At 35.0% G+C, this 9,916-nt stretch overlaps 1 protein-coding gene across 1 annotated transcript in view; it reads left to right on the top strand.

Annotated features, from left to right (window-relative positions):
• Positions 1–9,916, top strand: part of LOC118739762 (zinc finger BED domain-containing protein 1-like) — a 126,193-nt gene that overhangs the window by 2,203 nt on the left and 114,074 nt on the right. The gene's annotated exons all lie outside the window — the stretch shown is intronic.

The raw sequence follows: 9,916 nt of genomic DNA, 5'->3' as shown, positions 1-9,916 counted from the left end.
TTTTTTTATATTTTCTAATTTGGTGTCTTCAAACTAAAAACAAAAGCACCAAAAACGCACCAAGCACCAAACTCAAAAATTTTCGCGTTTTGAATACCCACTAAATTTGGCGCGAAAAGCATCCAGTTGGCAACAGTGAATGTAAACAAAAGTATTTTATGACGTCAGCGATTGGGTGGATGCTGTCAAATTGACGAAGAGAGGGTTAGCGGTCCGCGAATGGCGCGACCTTTATTTTCTGGATCGTGATGTATATATATAAAGTCCATAAAATATACCAATAAAAATTTGGTGCTTTTTCAAATTCAAAACTTGGCAATACTGCCTTTTGTTCGATGCTTCCTCTTTTTCTTCTCGAGTTCGTCTTGCTCTCTCATTCTGGTATTTTTTGACGTCACGGCCAGTTGCTCTCAACTCGATTGGCGCAATCTTGTATTCTATCATTCTTGGATGAGGGCAGAGCTAGAGCGCACGCTGCAAGGACCTCAGCAGTAGCAGCGACATCAGAATTAGCAGTGCAAATAGCCTTTGAGAGATTCTCACTCTTCGAAGTAGTGTCATTAGCGCTCAAGTTAACACATTGTTGTCAACAATTGCTTTAACATCATTGGCAAGTGATGAAAGTGCCAAAGCTAGCTCATCAAGACGAAGCAATTTTTTCAAAGAGCGAACCTCAGCCTGCAGAGATACTGTTTGCTTAACAAGTGATTTGTTATCTTCGCGCAGAGAGATTACAGCAGCAGCAATACGAGCGTTTTCCTCTCTAAGAGCGGTTATCTCGTTAAGCACCTATTGTGAGGTAGTCATTTGCTTTACTTGGTTTGTTTCGTTGTCACGAGCAGGTGGAGGAGGAGAGCGGATTGAAGTACGCCTCTTTTCGGAGCAGGATTTGCAGAAGAACGGCGTCAAAGAAGAAAGCAAAAACTCAAGGTGTGCCGGCAACATACCCACACATTCCAAATGAAAAATCGCTTTACATTTTGCACACTGCACCTTCTGCTCAGCACGATCAACTTTTTGACCACAGTTGCACGGCATGTTAAAGATTAAGTTTACGCATGCACTTGCTCATTTCGCAAAAATGTATTTTCAAACGATTTTACTTAAACCACGTATCTATTCAAATGTGAAAAAAAAATTTCATATATATTTACTATAAGTTTACTGATTAAAAATGTTCTTTCCGAACGATTTTTCTTTCATTCAATCACACGAATCGTTTGCAGTGCGTTTTTATTTTTTTTTCGCGACCGACTGTGACAGTAATCAAGTAGACAGAATGTTGCTGTTTTGGTCTTTATTCAGTGACTTCTACTTTACAACTCCACAATTTCATACTTAAAACTAAACTTATAGCTATGCTAAGAGAGCCAAAAGTGTTACATTACTGTTAATCTTATGTTAATTAACAGTGGCTCGAAGAACTACTCCTGTAATACATAACTCCTCCACCCATGGACGTTTGCGTCTCTGCAAGCTTTCACAGGATATTTCAAATAAAACAAAACTTGACTAGATAATATAACTATGAACATAAGTAGCAATACAAATTAAGAATTAGTGAATTTTAGGGTTAAAGCAAATGAAGTAAAATTGGTTTGTATACATAGGTAATTAATTTGAAGCAGGGTACGAAAATAAACTATATTGTACGTTACTATTTCGTTTCGTTTATTACTTCAACAGTTCGGTACAATACGAAAACAAAACGGCTGAGTTCACTTTGGCGATAGTTCACTACAGTAGTTTAGTAGTTACAGACCAAACAACAAACGAAATGAATCGTGCAGAGAAAAATATATGTATGTATGTATACATATGAAATAACTTAACACAAAACGAATGGCTGCAATGAATAAAAAAATAAAAATGTTTTTTAATTGAATTGGATATGAAAATTTACAGAAAAAAATATTTTTGACGTAATTGAAACGTTTGTGATATCACCCTATGGTACAATTGTCATAAACGAAAAGCAAACGTTTCTCGTTGGGGAAAATTACAGTGAATCTTACAATGTGTTTCTGACTATGTACAAAACTGTACAAAACCACAAATGATATGATGATCGATGAGCAAATGGGAATTGTTTTGTTCAGTATATTTTCGTAATCTGATTTGAAGTACATAAAAACTTGAAAAATTATTAATTAAATTTGAAATACGTACATATGTATATTGAAACTTAGGAAAAAAATTAAAATGTGTTATAATTCATTTAGTGTTTTGAAATTTATATTTTCTTTTTAACTGTGATTTATCATATTTTGTTTTCTGTTTTTTGGATGTATCAAAGACGTAATTACCTTCCTTCTCAAAATTTTCAAGTTGTTTGTATTTTGGCTTACTTTTTGGAATTTGCCTGTTTTTAACTATATTATCTTTTTGGTCAATTATTTGAGCTCTATCACGATTAAGTTTATTTATTCGCTTAATCTTATCTTCCTCGTACTTTTTACTCAAGTTATCTATATAATCGTTGTCATAATTTTTTATTATCAAATCGATAGGTCGTTTCCTTGTGGTAGTGTGAATTGTATTATTATATATATTAAATATATTAAAAAGTTTTTCATCTAATTCCAGATTTTTGTTCTCCTTATCAACCTCCATAATCCTCAAATGCTCATTTAATGTACTATGCAATCTTTCTATATCGGAGTTGCCAGTTTTTAAAAATGGTGTAGTTTTGTGAAATTCAATACTACTTTCTTTTAGGAACAAAGCAGCAATTTTGTTCATTTTACCTAGGAACTGTATGCGCTGTTTTAAAGCATCTAAAATAGCCACCCAATTTCTGTCATTTATTTTATGAAATGTTGCAAATTTCGAAAATTTATCTATTGTGGTCAAAAACATACGATTTCTGTTAGGGTACCAAATATCAATATGAACAATATCATTAAAGTCAGTTGGTGTTGTAGTTATTTGGTATGGTACTTTTAAAGGTTTTCTATCCTGTTTGGCGAGTTGACATATTTCACAATTTTTAATTACTGAAGTTATCATCCTGTAAAGTTTCGGATAAAAATACCTATTTCTTAATTCGTACAAAACTTCTTGAATTCCCCTATGATTGTTACGGCAATGTTCGTTTTCAATTAAAGTCAAAATCTCATTTTTATCTATTATCTCTGTCAACTGTATAACTGATCGGTACAAAATTAGGTTACTTTTATGAAAATTTTTTAAGTAAATGTCCGGAAACTTTAAGAAAAGATCATCGTCCTCGCAATATATGCACATTATGCCTTTACTCAATAGTACCCTACCCATAATCTCAAGCAAGTTAGAATTTCTATTTATTATAATACGATTTTGACACTTTTTATTAACAATTTTTGTAAACAATTTTTCATTTTCCCCATAGCTTAAAAATATTTGATTTTTATAGTAATTAACTGACTTTTCGGTTATAAATATATAATTTAAATTGTCCTCAGCAGCGCTATGAACAGTGGCAGCTGCAGAGCAATGGTCTATATCCTCCTCGTTATTTAATATATCTTTTGCTTCATTATTAAAAATTTCTACTTTTTTGTCATTTCCTTCTTCTATTAAATATCTGCTTAATGCGTCCGCAACCTTATTATCTTTTCCCTTAATGTAACAAATATCAAAGTTATATTCCTTAAGAAGAATCTTCCATCTCTGCAATTTCATGTTTGGTTCTCTTATATTATGTAGCCATGTCAACGGCTTATGGTCTGTCTGTATTAAAAATTTTCTCCCATACAAATACGTTCGAAAATATTTTACTGCCCAAACAATAGAAAGAAGTTCTTTTTCAATAGTTGAGTACCTTATTTCATGGTCAGATAAAGTCCGTGAAGAGTAGCAAATTGGGTGATTTTTCTGACTAAATACAGCACCTATAGCAAATTGAGAGGCATCCGTGGTTAAAATAAATTTTTCGTTAAAATCTGGTGGCTGTAAAACAGGATGATTTGTTAAAATTTTCTTTAAGATTTCAAATGAATTTATGTAATCTTTGTCTTTAATATCAAGAACTGCATTTTGTTTCAAATATTTTACCATTGGAAAAACCACCTTCGCATAATCGCGAATAATTTTCCGATAATAACCGGTGATTCCCAAAAATTGTTTTATTTCTTTCTCATTTTCAGGTAATATTATTGAGTTTATTGCTTCTATTTTTGCAGGATCTGGTTTAATACCTTCTGTTGAGATAATATGTCCTAAAAATTTTGTAGATATTGCAGCGAAATGACACTTATCGAATGGGATCCTTAAATTTGATTTGCGTAACTGATTTAAAATTTTTTGGATCGAATCGATATGTTCCTGAAAGCTAGTCGAGAAGATCAAAATATCATCTAAGTAGACGACACATATCCTGTTTATGTATTCTCTTAATACATAATTTATAAGCCTTTGAAACGTTGCAGGGGCTGTTTTTAAACCAAAGGGCATTCGATTAAATTCATACCGACCGTCTGCTGTTGAGAATGCAGTCTTTGGTTTATCCTCAGGGTGAACTTCAATTTGATGGTATCCTTTCGCAAGGTCAAGAGTACTGAAATAAGTGCATTTACCTAATTTGTCGAATATGTCCTGCTCATTCGGAATAGGAAATCGGTCATCAACTGTTTGGTCATTTAATCTACGATAATCGATAACAACTCGCCATTTCGGCTTACCGCTGTTATCCAGTTTTTTAGGCACAACCCACAAAGGGGAGTTGTATGGACTATTGCTATGTGCTATTATCCCTTGCTTCAGCATGTCTTTGATTTGGCTATCAACTTCAGCACGATGTACAGTGGGATATCTGTAGAGTTAGCTGTATATTGGAATATCCGTTTTAGTTATTATGCGGTGTTTTATTTCGCTTGTAAACGACAAATTTTCACCCTCTTTATAAAAAAGATCAGTATATTTGTTTAAAACTGTTTCTTTGACTTTTCAATTTAGGTGTTCAGAAAATAAATTGGCTAAACAATATTCCTTTTTTTCCTCTTCACAAATAAATACCTGTACTATCTCGTTTTTCAAATAATTATCCAAAGATATTTCTTCCTCCTCATTAAAGTAAATGGGTAAACTCGTGTCGTCTGCTTTTATAATCAAATGTTATGTTAAGATCAAATAAAATATTGTTTCCTATTATACCGTCAAAATAACTATGAAATGCAAATTCAAAAAAAATTAACGAATGTGTTAGGTTTATTAAATTCCTTAAATAGTGGTATTATGTACAGAGCTTTAGTGTTCACTACTTTATTTAAAACTTTTAATTTAAAATTCGGTGAATTAATTTTCCATTTAGGATTACAAATGTTTGGGTTAATAACACTAAATTCCGCTCCCGTGTCAATAATAAATTTCAGTTTCCTCACATGAGTGTCAATCATTATATAGGGTAATTTTCTGAGCCTTGTGTTTGAAAATTTTGGTCAGTTTCGTTTGTTCCTATTTCCATCAACTCAACTTGATTTCGATTCTCAGCATAGTTCACATTAACATTCCCTGTATTTCTGTACGTACCTGTGACATTGCTATTGTTCTCTGACAACTATTTTGCAGTCTACCTGCTTGGTAAGTGGAATTGTAAGTTCGCCTGGACTGGGTCAAAGCTTGTTGTTGGTAAGAATTTGGCCTAGTTCCACTTTCGTTTCCTGTTCCAGTTGCCATTTCCCTATTTGCGTGATTATTATTATTATTGCTGTTGTTGTACTGTCTACGTTGTTGCCTTCTATTATCTGCTATGTTATTCTCTACATTTCGTGTATTACCTGAGTGCTGTGCTGCGCTGTAAGCAGAACAATGTTTGTTGTTGGTATACTTTAAATACCCATTATTTTTTATTATGTCAAAAGCCTCTTTTAAATTTGTTGGATTTCTGCTAATGATAATGCTTCTAACAGGTTCTGGTAAACCATGTTTAAATGTGTGCAGTGCAATTCTGGCATTACTGTCAGTGTTAATTTCGGGATTATCAGTATTACTGAAGCAAAGAGCATTGTTTACCCTACATAATAAAGCATTTAATTTTTTATAAAAAATTTCGATTTTCGAGTCACAGCGACAAGTTCTAATTTCATCAATGAGCTCGTCTACTGAGTCTTTTTCACCGTGATTATCAATTAAAATTTCCATTGACCAAAAAAGATCTTCTTGCATTTCCTATGATTTTGTCTTTGATACTACCCATGATTAAAATTCTATACTCCAATGGAAATGTGTTCAGAATTGGAACCATGGAATCGATACGCTCTATAAAATTTAATAGGGCATCTCTTTCCCCATCAAATCTGGAAATGCTACAAATGTTTGTGGAGATCAACTTAAATCTAACATTTATGTCTAGAGCCTCCATCTCTGCACTATTGCGGTTGCACCTCGAGAAAACGTTGATTGTTGTAAATTAAAACTCTCTTTACGCTTTTATGTACCTCCTCTGATCGACGTCGACTTCAATTTAAGAAAAAGTTTGGTGAATCGAAACGGCTTCACACTTACCTATTACACCGATAGCAGCAAAGCGATTTAGACAGTTGTACTTCTCACATAAGTTTGTACTCCGCATGATGATGCCAGCTAAGCAATTCTCTTATTAAGTTCTACCTCTCTTAGTGATGTGACCTTCTGTTGCTAATTATTCCAATTAAAGTTGAACTATTTTGTCCGTTATTCCTCTCTAGCTTGTTCGACCTCCAAATGACATTCACTTGCAATTCCTCCAATATCAGCTAAGCGATTTTCGCCGCTTGACCTCTATTTCTGGTTTGCTAGGTCATTGACTTTGGGTCTTTAGATTAAGTAAGAGGAGACGGGAATGGTAGGAAGGGATGGGATCTGAGAATTTTAAGGAACTAAGGGCATATTTTAGAAAGAGCTTTTGAATACGCTCGATTCTATAAATAACAAATTTTTGATGCGGTCTCCAGATAAAGGCCGCATATTCAAGCTTGGAACGAACGAATGATATGTACAGCAATTTCAGAGTGTAGGGATCAGAAAAGTTGGAGCTATTTCGGCGCACAAATCCCAGAGCAGCATATGATTTGGATATAATGAAGTCAATGTGCTTATTAAAGGTAAACGAGCAATCAAAAATCACACCTAGGTCTTTAATCTCGTCCACTGCCTGAAGGACGGTGCCAGAAAAACTATATGATGTGGGAACCACGTTTCGAACTTTGGAGTACGTTACGTGGTAACATTTATTAATATTAAAATAGAGACGAGATCCACGACACCACAGATACAATTTATTAATTTCTTCTTGCAGCCGTAATGCGTCTTCACATTCTTTGACCGCAGAAAAAATTTTCAGGTCGTCAGCATATAGCTAAAACTGTGAGGATGAAAAACAACTACATATATCATTGATAAAAAGAACAAAAAGTAAAGGTCCTAAAATACTACCTTGGGGCACGCCCGAGAAGGCTACGAAGGGATTGGAGGAAGCACCCTCACACGAGACCACACAGCACCTGTTGCTTAAGTATGAGTGCAACAATTTAGGAAAAACAGAGTGGCTTTGGCAAAGTCGGTGTATATGCAGTCTACTTGGAGCCCAGCAGAGAACGCATCAATGCAGTATTCCCCCAGCAGACCGCCCAGCCACAAACCCATGCTGGTTAGGTGAAATTAAGCTTTTGACCGCGAAATACATCTTTTCCTTAACAATCCCCTCAAATTGCTTTGCGATGGTAGAAAGCTTGGAGATTGGCCTATAATTAGCAACGTCATTCTTTTTACCGCTTTTGAAAATGGGAGTAATCTCTGTTACTTTCCAGTCATCGACAAAAACTCCTGAACTTAATGATTTGTTAAAAACAAATTTCAGAGGCACTACAATAGCTGGACATTTTTTAAGGAAGACAGAACAAAGTCCATCCACATCTGTCCGAATAGAATGTTTTAAGCTCTTGATGCCACTGATTATGTCATCAGAATTTAACCTTAGGGAACCAAAATTTAATGCTGTAGGCTGATCTACCTGACAAAACGTGTAAGGATCACTATCATCATCCTGAACAAAATTTGATTTAAAGAAATCGGCAAATAAATTTGCTATATCTAGAGGTGAACTTGCAAATTTTTACCAAGGCAAACATCCGATGGTACACCCCCGCTTAACTTATTGGATTTGATGTATTGCCAGAAGGTATTAGGATTCGATTTAATGCTCGATTCAATTCTAAGTATGTAACTTTCATAAAGAAACTTATTAAGGCAATTGAATTTCTTTAAAGACTGCTGATAGTTGTCAAAATTAAGCTGATTTTTAGATTTTACATACTTTTTATAGAACTTGTTACGCTGGTTCTTAAGTTTTTTAAGCTCATGCGTGTAGGGTTTCTGTTTTTTTAATGGAATATTCCTTAAACATAATTCATACACATGGGATTTAAATACCGAAAAGCACTCTACGACGTTTAGACCAGAGAACATATTTTCCCAGTTAGTTTCTAGTACACAGGAATTAATTTTGGCGAAATCACAGCACCAGTATTTAAAAGCGACTCTGTCATCAGGTTGACTGGGTGAGAATTCATAGAATTCCACCTTCACTAGTAGCGAAACGTGATGCTTGTCAGTAGGGGACATTGGGGAATGACATTGCGAGATGTTGGTGTTGATATTCGCACTAACGTAAACAAGGTCAAAATTCTATTAAGCTTGTTCATAAAACTATTAATTTGAATTAAGTTGAGACTTAAAAGGTTATCAACGCAATACAATTCATGCGCGGCGGTCATATTAGTTGGAATAAGACCCAAATTAGAGAAACTCCCTGTCCAAGCAATGTTAGGGAGGTTGAAGTCCCCAAAAACACACAGATTACTGCCGGCAGGCATAGTTTGGACCAGATATACAATGTTATCCGTATGCGCTTTGTAGATCTCGTAGCTACTGCTTGGCGGAATATACGATGCGATTAAATATAAGGATCCATAGCCCGAAAAACCCTTTATGCATATAGATAATTGATCCAGAATGGTATCGGAGTTGGACAGAGTTATTTGAAATGCCCGTAACTTACGTTGCACAGCGATTAGCACACCACCACCAAGCGAGCAGCCAGTATTCGCAGCATCACGGTCTTTACGAAAGACGTTGAAAAGGTTTGAGTCGAAGAACTCTTGATCATAAAAGTCAGGATTCAGCCATGTTTCGATGAAAATAAGTACATCAAAGTCCAAATGAGTACTAGAAGTACGTATAGCCTCCGACTTGGTCCGAATACCTCCCATGTTTTGGAAGTATATCCGTAATTTCATTGTAAGGATTCCGATTCAAATTAATAAAAATCAATGTTTCTTGTACGACGGTCGATTTCTTCTGGCTTGATTGATGGTGCTGCCACATATTTTGTTGTCGCTTATGTCACTGTGCCATGATTTTGTTAAAACTTTTGTAAAGTTGCTTACCACACTTACGATTGCTCTAAATTTTGCTTCCATTTTTTTATATTTTCTAATTTGGTGTCTTCAAACTAAAAACAAAAGCACCAAAAACGCACCAAGCACCAAACTCAAAAATTTTCGCGTTTTGAATACCCACTAAATTTGGCGCGAAAAGCATCCAGTTGGCAACAGTGAATGTAAACAAAAGTATTTTATGACGTCAGCGATTGGGTGGATGCTGTCAAATTGACGAAGAGAGGGTTAGCGGTCCGCGAATGGCGCGACCTTTATTTTCTGGATCGTGATGTATATATATAAAGTCCATAAAATATACCAATAAAAATTTGGTGCTTTTTCAAATTCAAAACTTGGCAATACTGCCTTTTGTTCGATGCTTCCTCTTTTTCTTCTCGAGTTCGTCTTGCTCTCTCATTCTGGTATTTTTTGACGTCACGGCCAGTTGCTCTCAACTCGATTGGCGCAATCTTGTATTCTATCATTCTTGGATGAGGGCAGAGCTAGAGCGCACGCTGCAA

Source organism: Rhagoletis pomonella, unplaced genomic scaffold (assembly GCF_013731165.1).
Source record: "Rhagoletis pomonella isolate Grant_MI unplaced genomic scaffold, Rhpom_1.0 Rhpom_scaffold_00005, whole genome shotgun sequence".
Classification (NCBI taxonomy): Eukaryota; Metazoa; Arthropoda; class Insecta; order Diptera; family Tephritidae; genus Rhagoletis; species Rhagoletis pomonella.
The sequence above is the reverse complement of the archived record's forward strand: the minus strand, read 5'-3'. Positions and strand labels throughout refer to the sequence as shown.